This window comes from Arvicanthis niloticus, chromosome 4, assembly GCF_011762505.2.
Source record: "Arvicanthis niloticus isolate mArvNil1 chromosome 4, mArvNil1.pat.X, whole genome shotgun sequence".
Classification (NCBI taxonomy): Eukaryota; Metazoa; Chordata; class Mammalia; order Rodentia; family Muridae; genus Arvicanthis; species Arvicanthis niloticus.
The window spans coordinates 23,793,400-23,808,763 of record NC_047661.1 but is presented as its reverse complement, the minus strand read 5'-3'; positions in this window follow the sequence as shown (position 1 = coordinate 23,808,763).

Here is a 15,364-nt window from a genome sequence, read left to right as displayed (position 1 = left end):
GGACAGAACAAATGGCATCCTCTATTGAACAGAACGAGCTGTTGCACTACTGGTCGGTAAAGTCAACAGTGTACATGGTTGCCTTTGGTTTGGGTTCTACTTTCCACCCTCACTAGCTTCCAGATGGAGCCTGCTTACTAAGAACTCAGCCACTTACCCTACATTTCAAGCTTTAAAATAAATAAACTTATTTATTATGTCTTCCTATTGCCATTGCCTGGTCACATTATTTCTGGCCATTTGCCAAGTATATGTGAGGAACAACCCTTCCACTGCTTCCTCTGACTCACTCTCTGAAACTGAATGGATTCTTCTTCTACCTTCTTCTCCTATCACAATGGCCCTCCTCAGTACAGAACCTGAGGCAGTACTCTTATCTAGCTTGCCCCTTGACCATTGGCATGATTTCTGCTTCATGAAGCATTATTGTTAATGTTAACTGTGGTACATATTTTTGAAGAGTGTCAAGACCTTTCTTGCGTGGGCCTGACGGGGTAATGGTCCTTTGACCTCTCCTTCTGTCTCCTCCCACTCTATCTTGATGATCTGCTGGGAAACTATTTCCATGCACACATACATTCCCTGATCAAACCCAATGCCTGTGGAGTTTTCCAGATGGGAAACACAAACCCTCATTGTTACTATAGATAGAAACAACTCTTTTTTTGTAATAATACCAAGAATTAAAGGCCTAATTAACAAATTACTACAAATGACCTTTTGACTTCCAAGTAGAATTGGATAATTGTTTAAACAGAAAAGTGTAGATATTTGTTGATCTTTCTCTCTCCATAACATGTCAAAGAATAATGCTAAAGTATGAAGTGGGGAAATTTCACTTTTGGCTAAAGGCCAAAGAGGTCTTTAAGGAGCAAGATAAAAATGCTTACTATTTCTGAAGCTTAGATTTTTGCATCCAAAAGATTCTTTTAAAAAGTCACTTGTATTACATTGAACTTTCTTCTCCACTGCTTAATACATTTATCCATTTATCCTTCATTTTGCCTTTTAAAACTCTCTCAATTGAGAGCAGATGAAAGCTTTGTGGATAAGGAGTGACAGCCTTGAAGCAATCCTAAACACCAAGTTAACTAATTTACCAACTACTGATGTTGTAAGACCCTATTGCTGAAGATACCAGGTGTGCATGCTTTGACTGTAGGAAATGGGGAAATTAAGCTAGGACTGAAATGGAAACTTCCATCCTGTTGGCTGGCTTATTTAGTGCCAGACGGGGCCATGTGGACTGCTGGAGAATGTCACCAACATTCCTGCTTAGCCATGGATCCTGCATGCTAAAATACTGACACACCAGGCAGAATGTGCCAACTTGTGCAACAGTGGCTTAGCTGTCAGTGGTAAGACCAACTGCCTTATAACTGGATTTAAAGCCAGCTCACAAGAGGGAGTTTACACCTGGTACTGTAAGTCAAAACAAAAACATGTGGCTGGGGAGATCATAGGTCACAAAAAGGAAGCAGCTTCTATGTCTTACTAGATAGATGGTATGCCTACCCGAATTTATCTTCATAGATCACCATTGTTGTCAACCCCAACTCACACTCACTGGTGAGACTCAGAAAACGTGACTGCTGCTATGACACAGTTGCTTAATTCTTAGCCATTGGTAGACATCTACAGTTGTCCCTTCTAAACCTCAGGAATCACTACCAAATAGGGGCAGAAGAAAATTCAAGAGTCAGAAGAAACTGTGGAATCTTGTGTAACATTTTTCTCTGAAATTGAAACATTCTGCTGAGGGAAGGTCCATAATAGGAAGGTAAACAACACAAAGTAGCTTCAGGAAGTTCCTGAAGCTGATCACATTCAATAGGCATCTCCTTCCCAGAGTAAACCCAAGCTGCTCAAAGTCACACCTAAGCAAAGAAGGCAATTTCCCTCAGGTAATGAAGGTGAAAAAAAAAAATCTATGAGACCAGCTTTCTAGAACAGCTGAGCTGACTGGAAGATTCTGTTTAGTGACAACTGAGTCACCTGGGGAAGATACTCTCTAACTTGTTGAGCTGTCTGCAGGCTGTGCAGTGTGCTTCAAGTTCTCAGCTTTTGTGAGCTGTTACCCATTCTGAGGTGATTTTTAGTGACACAGGTGTCTTTCAGTCATTTTTGTTCCTATTAGTAAGTTCTTACCTGTACTCCTGTGAGTAACTGGAATAAAACCAACCTGGTTTTTGGTTGTATTTGAATTTTGGTGGTATCTGTACTTTGGTTTACCATGGGCTTTGTATCTGGGTGAGTAGACATGTGTTGGGGTTTCCCAGGAAAAGTTTTGTCACACAACAACTTGTTCCCTATAAATCTTCTGAGTACAACTGGTCCAACACAGGTTAGTGTTTGGTTGGATCCTCTGCTCATCACCTGCACAAGCTATGAAAACCCTGTTTGCTCTTTCTCCCCCAACCCTGCCCACAAGGAGAAAACTCTGAGCTAACGTATTATCTCTCCCCATCTTCACACTTCCAGCAACTAACCCATGATTGCCTGCCCATCCGGGGGCTCAGCTATTTTACTATATATAGGTACAATCTCAGCTTCTAGCTTACTCATCATCACCCCACACCCAAGATCTATAAAACCTCCTTGCTCTAACCTGGGTGTACAGCTCCATTGATCTCCACCCATGAGATCAATGAACTCACCTGAGAGCTGCCTCTCAATAAACCCTGCCTTTATCTTTTCATTTGGGCTGAATTTGTTTATTATGTATGCAGAGAAATCTATTAGTTAGAAGTGCTTCTGCCCCACCTACCCTGTGGGTTCTTGCTATTATGAGTCTGAGGTTCTCATACTGGACTATGAGATTCACCATTCTGACCATTAATATATCTTAACAAAAAGAGGGTTTTATTCATATAATTGGCTCCAGTCTACCTTGAACTCTGATTCTGAATGCAGACCCTGGCAACCTCAGTCAGGAGTCTATAAGGGCAAAGAACACAAAGTTAGAATTTCTTCTCTGACCTCTTGTGCAAAACAAGGTTGTTTGAAGAAGCAGAAGCCACATAAGAAATTTAACCCTTAACAGTTCTTAACATTTGGAGACCCAGTTTAGCTTTAATTATTTGTTGTTTGTTTATTTGTGTTTCTTTGGAGTATAGAAATTTTAAACATTTAAACATAACCTTGAGTTATACTCTGAGCCAAATTCTTGACTCTGTAGTGGGTAACTGTTCATATGGGGACTTGATTTCCATCATTTTAACAGCTCCTTGTGGGAATTTATATATCTGATTTATGAGATATTAATGATTCAGAAGCCTATCATAATCAGCAGGAGCAGGAGAGCAAAAGGCCCGACAACAGCTGACAGCAGAGATGCTAGCCAGGAAGAACCCAAGAAAGAAATCAGGAGCCATTTATCTCCTTCTCACAGGGTCTTTTTCTCTGTGAGGCATTTTTTGAAGTTCAGCCAGGTTATCCCTGATAATCTCTGAGTGGTTTACATAGAAGAAGCAGGTTTTCCCCAAGGCCATGCAGTAACTTCCTTGTTCTGCACAAAGCACATAAAGAGTCCTACCATGTTGCAAGCCTACTCTGCTAATAAGTTGGCTTATTCTTCTAATTTTGCAGTAGACTTTTCTAATAAGAATAAGTCCTGGATTCTTTGGTGTCCTAAGTTTCTGTAGTTGGCACTAGCCATTGCTGTATCTGTTATGCTGAGAGTGGACCCAGCTGTTCCCAATTCTAAGCTTACTATGAGGGGACTAACTGCATATTTTTTTTCTGCTCCAGGGGGCTGAAATGATTTGACAATACAGGTGTAACTCCTTACTGTGCCATCACATACAAATATCTGAGGAAATGGGGATAGTATGATATAAAATTTGGGGGTTTGGTGCATATGCCAAAGAGCTAAGCAGGGATCTAATCTGACATCACATGAGTACCAAACAATTTCAACTGGGAGATAAAGGAAGGAATGCCTACCTGGCAAAGTAGTGGCCAGGAACTGTGTTGGGAAGAAATCTCTCGGGCGGGGGGAGGGAGTCCGGCATCAGGGTCCCGGGCAGGCTTCCCACGTTGCCAGCAGAGGGTCCCACATTCATGCAGCTGTCCGTGGGCAGGCCGGCGGCTGCATCGGCAAGGTTCCAGGGTTCCAAAAGCTGGGAATCACGCAGAGAGACCACGCAACACATGGAGTCCGGTTTTCCAAAGCTTTATTGTTCATGACATGGTTAATGGATGTAAGTGGTACGCGCTTCCCCCGCCAAAGGCCAGGGGAGTCTCATTTTATAGGGAAGGAAAAAGGGGAGGGAATAACTTAATTAGCTATGCCCCTGGCCTTTTGATAATTCATTAATATTTAAATCTCTGGAGGTAGAGACTTGTTAATCACGCCCTCTACCTATGTCCTAAGTGACTAAAGGTAACAGGTTAAATGGAGTTACCTCGTCCAAGGCCCAACAGAACTGTGAAACATTTATGGCGAGTTTGCATTTGCTCTTAAGGCGGGATCTAGACATATATCCCATGAAAGAACAGGAGGGATTGTAGTCAGAAAGAACATTATTAGTCAACAACCCATGTCAGTTTTATCTTTACTGGGTCTTCTCAAGCCTGGGTGACAGTCCACTTTTCTGTGGCTAGGTTATCATCCCCTATGATGTGCTTGGCCTGGGAATAATGTAACAAGGGGTGGATGCCATCAACCTTGACAGGAGTAGGGGCGGGTGTGGTTCCTTCCAGAGAAGTGGTCCCAGTTCCTTTAGACCTAACATTCCAGCCTTTAGTTGAGGATAAGGGGTGATGTACTTACTTCTGTAAGTGCTTCTCACTGAGATTAGGATGTTGTCAGAACCTATAAAAGCTGAACTGCTAGTCAAAGGCCAAGAGATGGGTTCAGGCAGTAGGGGGCATTCATCAGAAACAGATGGTTTGCTGACCCAGCTGAAGAGATGAGGAGCAGTCACATTGGCTGAACTGGTTTATATCAGCTTTAGCAAGTCCAGGGCTCACAGCAATTTGGAGCAGTTGGTAGTTTATAGCTGACTCAGGGATGGTGTCTGTCAACCAAGTGGAAACTTGCTGGGACAGACATAGATTAGGGGCAGGAGGTAAAGTTTAGGAACTGAAGGGAAAATCTTATATTTAGAACTCCCCCTCACTAATTAGCATTAGGCAGGGAAACTTAGGCTGTTGATTGACAGGAGTACTTATCTGGAGTTCATTTGAACTGTCACGGGTGAATCCAAACCTCAATTCCCTGAAGCTTACATAAATTTAGTGTTTACAAAACAAGATAAAGATTTTAGATATATTAGCATTTCTACTACTTATAATCTATAAAGAAATTCACATTGTAGAAAAAAAAAATCAGTAGACCCATTCCTTTGGACCAGAGTAATAGCACATTAGAACTCCATTGATTAATATGTTAAAAGTTTGAACCTTGGAAGTCTTAACATCATATATTGTCTTTAAGGTTTTATCTTTTTAATTATTTTCTCAAACCCTTATAACTTTAATAAGTCCCAAACCTATTTTCCACTCAATCATTTACCATGAGATTCAAGGGGTTGATTACTGAGTGTGGTCATTGCAAAGCAAGGTCTTTCAAATACAGGATTAGTATAAGTTACATGGAAATCTGGTTTGTGAGGTTCTTTTCTTACCAGGAAACCTAGTTGGTTATCTTGTAATGTGGTGGCATGATGCAGCAGGGGGTGGGAGAAGGTGCCTCAGTGGGCCCATGCCAAGGCATTGCCTTTCCCCCCAGGTACAAGCCATGTAGTGTAGAGTGAAAAATTATAAAGGCCATCTTATGAAATATGTGTAAATTTTTCGCCTTAGACCTTGGGCAGAAAAGCACCTGCCAGCAGGTTTGGGTCCATCTAATTAGTTACAGAGGAGGGGGAGTTACAGTACAAAGGCCTGTTAAGAACATCCCAGAAACTGAATGGCCAAGGGAAGAACTACACCCTGCCCCATGGTACAGCCTACTAGTGTTCAAAAGAGGTAAAACAACCAATCCTGTGCACCCGCGCGAAAGTTCGATTTTTCCCTACCCCGCCCATATATAAGCGCTATGCCCCTGAGCCACGAGGTCAGTCCCTCTATCCCCTATGTGAGATGCAAACTCTAGAGAGACTGTGCATCCTAATTTTCAATTTGTTTGTGCTGTGTCATTATAGAAAAATCACAGTTTCTTGTATGACTCAGTTTATCTAAACTAAAGCTTAACAAAGTTAGCAAAGAAAAAAAGACCAGGTATGCACAAGGCAGTTTCTGTTAGCCTGACTAGACTGGGGGAAGGAGGGATGTCCCAAAGGCTCTGGCCAATCTGCTTAGGCCACTGTCCTGTTCCATCATAAGATAGGAATATCTCAGTTTTGGGTGCTTACAGCTCATACCTAACTCCTTAGTTTCTTGTTTCCTTCCCCATATTTTAATTTTTTCTATTTTTCTTTTATCCTTTTTCTTTAAAAAAAACAAACAAACAAACAAACAACTTTTTGTTTCCTTGACTTTCACATCATGCACCCCAATCCCATTCATCTCCTCGTCCCTCCACATATGCCCTTTGTCCTTGCAACCTCCTCCACAAAAGAAAAATCACCAAAAGAAAACAACAAGGGCAACAAAAAAACCCCCAAAACCAAAGTATATCTCTCCATGAAAGCTGTGGTGTGTCACACAGTACCTGTTTGTCCAAAATACCTTAACTTGCAAATACTCGTTGCAATGAGTCATTGGTCAGGTTTGAGGCCTCTGGCTTCTGCTACACTATCTATACTGGATCCTCACAGGTACTCCTCTCAGATATCCTGTTTGTTGCCCTGTGTCATGGAGATCCTGCAGCTTTAGTTCTGCAGGACCAGCCCCTTCAAGCTCCAGCAGTTCATAGACCAGATAACATTAGGATGGGACAACTCAAATCTCTGGATCGGAGCCTGTTTGTTAGCTGAGGTGATCAGTCCACCAGCTCTCCCATGCTCACACCTTCCAGGCCAAGAGCAGAGCTGGCTCATTCAAAATCCCCAGCCCCTAAAAAAAACCACAGGATTTACTCAACCGTAATGCCCAGTAGAGGTGCCCTGCCCATGGAGTACTCAAGCTGTTGAAGGGTGGGACCAACTTGCATAGCCCTAGAACATTGACATGGCCCCAGGCAGCAGCCCAGTCCAGGGGCATCAGCTTGGCCTTTTTTTGGTCATGTGGATCACAAACACCAACACAAGCCCCTGCTGCTGCAGGGCCATGGGCCCAGATATAGCCCTAGGTGGCTCTGGATGTGAGAGTTGCAGGTAAACCAGGCCTGAGGGCATGAACACAGGAGAGCCGGCCCTGCCTTTTTTTCTAATGGATGGGCCCTGGTCAAGAGACACCCTCCTCTATCCCCTTGCTCCTCATCATCTATAGCAGGGTAGAGCTGGCCCCTAGGGTCATGAGAGTGAGAGACTGGCCTTGTTCCTCACCAGAAGCAATATTTAGGAGAATGGGTCCTGTCCCTTGCCTGAGCAGCAGGGTAAGGCTGTCACTGGTTGCAGGGATTGCTGGTGAGCCAGCCTTGAGGATGTGAGAGAGAAAGAGAGCCAGCAGGCTGACAGCTCAGGTAAATCTCAGGCCCTCAGGCTTATGGCAGGCAGGAGAGCTGATCCCCAGGGTGTGATGACAACGGGAGAGCTAGCCTTACCCATTACCTGCTGCAGCACTCAGGAAAGCAGGCCCTGTAACCTCACCTGGGCAACACAGTAGAGCTGACCGTGATGGCAGTGTGGAGGGTGAGCTACACCAAGGGTGTGAGTGTGAGATATCTGCCTCCACAACTTGTCTGCTATGTGGCAGCATGGGTGAGAGAGAAATGCCTTCTCCCACCCTTGCACCTTACCACCTACAGCAGGGCAGGAAACTTCGCCCTGAGATATTGAGAGCAGGAGAGTGAGTCCTGCCCCTTACCTGCTGCAGCACTTACTAGAGAATGGGCCCTGTACTTCACCTGGGCAGCACAGTACAGCTGGACTTGTGTATTGTAGGTGATCTGGCCCTCCCCCTTGTCTGCTGTGTAGTTGCACAAATGAGAGAGAGATGCCTTCTCTGTCCCTTATCCCTCACCACCTATGGAAGGCAGGAGACCTGGCCCAGGGGTCAGGAGAATGAGGAAACTGGCCATGCCTCTCACTGGCTACAACACTCAGAAGAGAAGACCCTGCACCTCACTTGGGCAGCAGGGTAGAACTGGCCCTGTTTTCAGGGATTGCTGGTTAGTTGGCCCAGTGTGACAGCTGCTGGGCTGAGAAGCTCAGATAATTCTCAGGCCCAGATCCAGGCCCACCCCAACATCTATCCAATCAAGGACGACGACGAACTGCTGGAGGGAATAAAGGGGCTCATCCTACAGATCCAAAACTACAGGATCTCCATGACACAGGGCAACAGCAGGATACTCATACTCGAGAGGAGTCCCAGTAAGTTTCCAGTATTGACAGAGTAGCAGAAGCCAGCGGCTTACAAATCTTCAAGTACAGAAAGTTTACATAATAGTTTTACAAATCTTGAGATAAGGTTAATACTCTATCAGAAGTTTTAGAGTAAACCAAAGCCAATAAGAGTATGAGATGTGGATCAATAATGCCCATTATTGATAATTCTCATTGTGAATAGTCTCATTTTATCTTGCTTTTCTCTCCTTTCTCTGTCACTTAGGTAGTCTGCCTGACTCAGGATAGAGAATTTGGAGGAAACCTGTACACAAACATGCTTGGGTCTAGAGAAGGGGGAGCCATAACCCAACTCCAGAGTCAACTTCTCATGCAAGTAGAACAACATGAAACAACAATTTAATATTACCTCAAAGACACCGGAAGCCTGCCACACCGAATCCAGTGATCAGGGTCAGGAAGCTGAGTAAGATAAGAACAAAGAAAACTTAAGGATGAGAATTTTTTGAGCCCTGGCCATGGACAGAGGACACTACAGGAGGAAGCTGAGAGTTGCACCCGTCAGAGAGGATGTGTGCAGAGTGTGTGCAGAGCACAGCTGGCTAACTCACTCGCTTCCTCCCTCATCTCCACAGTCCTGCTCCCAGTTCCCACATCTACAACAAAGTGATTGACATGTCAAAAAGGCACAGATCTATCAAACAATAACTTTAAAAGGCAGAGCATCCCAACCCAGGTCACTGTACAGGCTGGTGCTCCTGTCTTTGCCACACATTGCTTTTTTATTTTGTCATTATTTCACGGTATTGCAAGGCCTCTAGGCAAAATTTCCCATTTTCCCTGAAACAAAATCAATCAAAGTAATTATTTTTCTAAGGGAGTCATTTTATGTTTCTAACAAATGGAATTTAAAACAGGACCTAGTGACTCACCATGAGTGTGCAGCGTGTTCATTCACAATGAACACTTCACACGGACATGTTCTCCATAGGCCCCATATTCCTCCAGAACACTCATCCTGACTCCACAGCCCTCATGGGCCTTCTACCTAGCTGCAAACAGGGCCATCAACATGGGCTTCTTTCTTCTCTTCAATGTTGGTGTTTGTTTCTCTCCACGAGAGAGTGGTGAATTCTGTGCTCAACCCTATGAAACAATAGCACAACATACTGTCTTTGCTGTGGAAGGGAGAGAACACACTATATGTTGAAATTTTTTAAAAAGAAGCCTTTTCTTCATTTATGTTTAATTATGACATAATTATACATTCTCTCTCTCTCTCTCTCTCTCTCTCTCTGTGTGTGTGTGTGTGTGTGTGTGTGTGTGTGTGTGTGTGTGTGTGTGATAAAGATGTCAGAGTGGTATTAGATCAACTGGAGCTAGAGTTACAGGCAGTTGTAAAGTTGCCTTAAGTGGATGCTGGGAACTGAACTAAGTTCTTTGCAAAACCAGTAGGTGGTCTTAACCACTGAAACATCTCCCCAGTCCCTAAATGTTGAAGTTTTAACCCAGCTCCTAAGCAACAGTAAGTAAACCAGGAGAGTAGGCCTCTAACTACCTAAGTAGATCTCTAACCTCCACACATGATGCATATCCAAGCCTACCTCAAGGACATGTACATATATGTGCATACTTCACACATACATATACATACACAGCACACATACACACATCCACACATCACACACATGCACGCACTGTGTATACATACACAGCAATTCACACGCATGCACCACACACACACATGCAGACACCATACATACTTGCCTATACTACACAAATGCACACACAGGTAAAGAAAAATGCAAATTGCAAAATGCAGTCGTATGATAAACTGTACAAAATTTTAAGACCAATGCTGCTACTATCATTGTCACCAAACATGTAACATCTTCCTTAGGAGGGTGTCTGCCATCATCCTCCTTAGGGATCTAGACATGGGTGTCTGCGATGTCAATTTAAGAGCAAGAGGCAGGATCCATGAAGATTAGAGAGAGGGATTAGTGCTGTCTTGTTTAAAAGCAGATGGTACAAAGATGGCAAAATGGCCACTTATCAAGCCAGGAGAGCAGCGCCAATAACATTCATGACTTTATTGTCAATAAATTTGAAATCTTTCATTTTACAATATGAGGAAAGAAACAATCCGGAGAAAGGATAGAGGCTGAGGCTATCAGAGCAGCTCTGTCAACTGGAGATGGGAGGAGCAGGAAGGGGAGGCAGCAAAACCCTAACACAAGATTATCTGGGCTTTCCCTCTGTGTCCTCATTAGCAATCATCCTGCGGACCAATTATATAAATTGAATCTGCACACAAAATCTTGCTCCTCTGTCATTAAATCACAGGTTGCAGGCCAGGATGGGGGCTGGGGTGGGAGCTTTCCTTATAGACCACACCCCCTCTCTGTGTGCTCTCTGAAGGGAGGGGCTGCCTCACAAGCTTCCAGATGTTTTTTTCAGTTGGCTCACTCTCTCTACAATGCAGTTTCTCAGGCTTGCTTGCAATGGGGAGGGTGGGGGAGGGAATTGCCTCTTCCTGTGACAAGGCTGTGACCAGTATAGTGTGTGTGTGTGTGTGTGTCTTGGGGAACAATGTTAAGGCTGCTCACAGCTCCTGGGACTCCACATACCCTCTCCCCAGCTGTCACCCTCAGGCCTGAGGTGAAGATTTGAAATGTCACAGGTGTCAGAAAAGGACCTCCTCCAATGTGGTGTCCCTTCACGGGGACAGCAGTGTCTCTGTGTGCCTCTCACAGCAGAAGACCATATGTTCTCACATGCAGAAAGACCAGAATAGACCTTGAACCAGATTCCCACATCAGCAGTTTCAGAGAGGCCGTCCATGCCCTTACAGCTGCTTCTATTCTAATTCAAGACAGTCTTGGGATGGTTTTATCTACAGGGAAGCAGTATCTTTAAATACACCACAGAGTTTCAGGAAATTTAGAACAACAACAAAAAGAGGCTCAAACTTTTTTCTATAGGAATACAGGCATGGGAACAGAGCTATGATTTTGTGTTTAGAAATGTTTCCGTGGTTAAGTTATTTATTCACTCAGTCATGGAACATCAGACATAAAACCCTCTCATGAGAGGCAGAACACTGTTCCTTCTACTCTCAGAGATCATGACCTGCCCCCATGACCTATGTGGTCCTGGTGTGTTAATGTCAAAAAAAAAAAAAAAAAAAAAAGTCTGCTTTTGGAGTAGAAATTGGTGTCTGGTGCTGACCTCTCATTTCATTGAACAATTATCTTCAAAGTAAGTGTTGCATGGATCTATTTGGCTGATGGTTTACGCTAGAAGACTCTAATCTGCACTGTCAGATTGCTTGCTTTTGAAAGGCACGCAGAGAGCCACTGACAGTGTACCCTGATAATGAGGAAAGTAATTATGGTCCTAACCCTAATTCGGTTTCATCATTTTAATTAGCCAAGGTAATTTGATCCAATCTGACAAAAACTAGGCAAGGTAAGAGTTCATTAAAAAGGAAACATTAATTTGCACACATGTAAGGCAGCCCTCAATGGAGTTGTTCCTGAATACCCCAGGAGTTTGGGCCAGGACTCTGGAGGACAGCAATTGTGTGCAGTGTTTAGTTTCTCTACTGACTTGTTCCCATGTAAGATACACAGGAAACATTCCTTACAGCTCACCCTTTAGCCCTCCCCTTCACCTTGTTTGTGGGCTCCCATTGGAGCCTCCCAGAGGCCCTACCTCTGGACTCTCCTCCCAGGGCACTGGTCTCTAGAACATTTGGGGCCTGCTCCTCACTCCAACCCAAGAGAGAGGAGTGTGTCACAGTCAGCAAAGCTGAATGAAGTTGGAGATCTGAAGAGCGGTTTGACATTAGACATGGAGACGCTGAGTTTGATCGATCCAGTGTCCCCTCCTCATCTCCCTCCCCCCCTCCCCCCCCCCACGCTATCCTGCCTTTCCTCCATTTTGGAATGGTAATGCATATGGTATGGTGCCACTGTATGCTGGAAGTATGTGATCTGTCTTTTTAGTTTTATTTTACAGTTAAGAGATTGCATGAATCTCAAAAGAGACTTAGGACTTTGAACTTGTAAACAAGTTTGAGACTGTTATAGACTACAGGGACTTTTGACATTGTACTAATACATTTTGCATCATGTTATGGCTAGAAGCCTATGGGGGCCAAGGAGTGGAATATGGTGGTTTGAATAGGTATGGTCCCATAGACTCATGTGTTTGAATGCTTGGCCCATAAGGAGTGGCAGTATTAGGAGGTGTGGCCTTGTTAGAGGAAGTGTATCACTGAGGGATGGGCTTTGAGGTCTCCTGTGCTCAGGCTCTGCCCAGTGTGGGACACAGTTCCCTTCTGCTGCCTGCAGTCAAGATGTAGAACTCTTGGCTCTTCCAGCACCATGTCTGCCTGGATGCTGCCATGCCTCCTGCCATGATGATAATGGACTAAGCCTCTAAAACTGTAAGCCAGCCCCAATTAAATATTTTCCTTTATAGGAGTTGCCTTGGTCATGGTGTCTCTTCACAGCATAGCACCCCAACTAGGACAACATGTTCTCTAACCAGCCTGTTGACCTGAAGGTTAGGAGAGGTGTGGGAACATCATTGAGAAGCCTGCATGGCACATGAGGAGGATGGCCTGTCATGTGGGTGCAGCACTGGTTCTTTGGGCTTCCAGTGGGGGTAGGTCTCAGACGTTGGTCCCCTTTCTAACACAGAGATGCTGCATTGATGTGTCCGCAGTAAGAGGGCCAGAGGATGCAAGCCCAGCATCCTCCCTGCATCCCAGCATCTTCCCAGCATTCTTGGTTTGGATGTCCAGGGTTTAGGTTATATAGAAAGTAATGTTTGGGGTGTCTCAATACAGCTCCCAGTAGTGTGTGTACTTACTGTCTGAGTCACTTTGGTCATTCCTGTTAACTTAGCCATGCTTGTTGCAGGACCATTGCAGGTATTCTTTTCTTTCTTTAAATGACGTTTTCAGAGCTGTTCACAGAGAAGCTCCATTTGCATCTCTCCTCACAGTGCACATTCTGGAAGTTTCTTTGTTCTTTGATGGCATCTGGTGCTAAATGAGGCGCAGGTCCTCACTGTCAGTCCTCTCCTCCTGATTTGCTTTTTATACGTTGGAAGTATTCCAGTCTCAGTAATTACATCATATATAGATTTAAATTTAGATTAATGTCTTTGGCCCAGGAGGGCAGGAGCTAGCATTACTTAAAGTTGCTTCCTGACTGGCCTTGTATGTTCTTAATAAATAAAATAGTTCTCCTAAGGAATGGCCTTGCTTTGGTTTTGTTTTTATTTTCTTCCTTTTCTCACAATAAATGAAAGTATATTGTTCAATTCTCTTTTATTAACCCCAGTCCTATCTTTATTTGTGTATGTAGATATGTATTTGTGTGTGTGCACACATGTGTGCATGTAAACAACAGACAAGAACATGGTATGTTCCTTGGACACCATCCACCTTGGGTTTTGTTGTTGTTGTTGGTGGTGGTGGTGGTGGTGAGTTGGGTTTGTTTTGTTTTTGTTTTGGGGTTTTTTTTGTTTTTGTTTTTGTTTTTTTTAGATGGGATCTCTCTAGTTGGCCTGGAGCTCAGTGAGTGCTAAGCTGTGTGGCCAGCACACGGTAGGGATCCACCTCTCTGCCATCTTGTGCTACGATTACACATATGTATTTATTATAATCAGACTTTTGCAGGAGTGCTTGGGGAGCAAACACAAGTCCTTGGGCTTGTATGGCAAGTACTTCACAGGCTGAGCCATCTGCCCACAAAGACCTCCAGTTTTTTCCAGTTAGTTTTTGCCTCTGGATGGAAACTACTTAAACCATACTCTTGCCAAGAAAGTAAGATGTTAGTTATGCAGAGTAGAGTCTACTCCTAACTGGTTCTGTGGTGAGATGAGTCCCATCCCTTGTGAGGTAAGCCAAGAATCTCCAAACACTGAAGCCAAGTAAATCAGACCTGAATAAAATTTCAGGACCCCGGTATAGAGATGAGGGAGGGGCTACAGGCAGGGCTCACTGAGGAGCATCCGGTGACAGGAAAGAATACATATTCTACATCCTGTGTGCCAAACCAGGTAACTACAGCATTGATGGGTCCAGGTAGAGACTTCACTGTGTTCTGTGCCTTGGCTGCAAACATTTCTGTGTTTTTCGACCTTAGAGACAGCTGTCTACATACCGATGCCCAGCTGCCTTGATGAAGATTATGCTAGTTTAAAAAGGGTTTCACAGCAGTACAACCTTAGTAGAAGCTGCTATAAACTGCTCAGGGGGAAATGGCCAAGATAGCCTCAGCATACGCACAAGAGAGAGAATTCTTGTCCTGACACCCACCATACCTCTACATCTGCTTTTGGATCTCTGTCCAGGACATCTTACATGCAGCTAGATATTGATGTTTCATGGGCACATGTAATCAGTACTCTACTCTTCTCCTTCAGGCCCAACCAAAAACTAAACATCTACATGAGAGAAACGGAAGCATGTTGTCAACTTTGTCATGCATTTAAATGCAGCCTGAACTATGTTCTGCTTCTAGTGTTTCTCAGAATTGAGCCCAATTCCCTGGTATCTCAACTCTCAAGAATGAGCCATGGGTAGAGAAGGCAGTAAAGCAGTTAAAGCACTTGCTGTTCTTCCAGAAGACTGAGTTCTAATCCCAGTACCCATATAGCTGCTCATAATTGCCAGGAATTCTACTGCCAGGGAACCTAATGCCCTCTTCTAGCTTTTGTGAGCACACATGGGCACATATGCATAAATATCTTTTTTAATTTAAAAAGAAAACAAGAAAACCAACTATCTGAGAAATATTGTAATAGGAATTCTAGTAGAATCATATCTACAGTAAACATTAAAATGAACAGTTGTTTTCTAGATGCACTTGTCTTAGGGTTTTACTGCTGTCAACAGACACTATGACCAAGGCAAGTCTTATAAAGGACAACATTTAATTGGGCTGGCT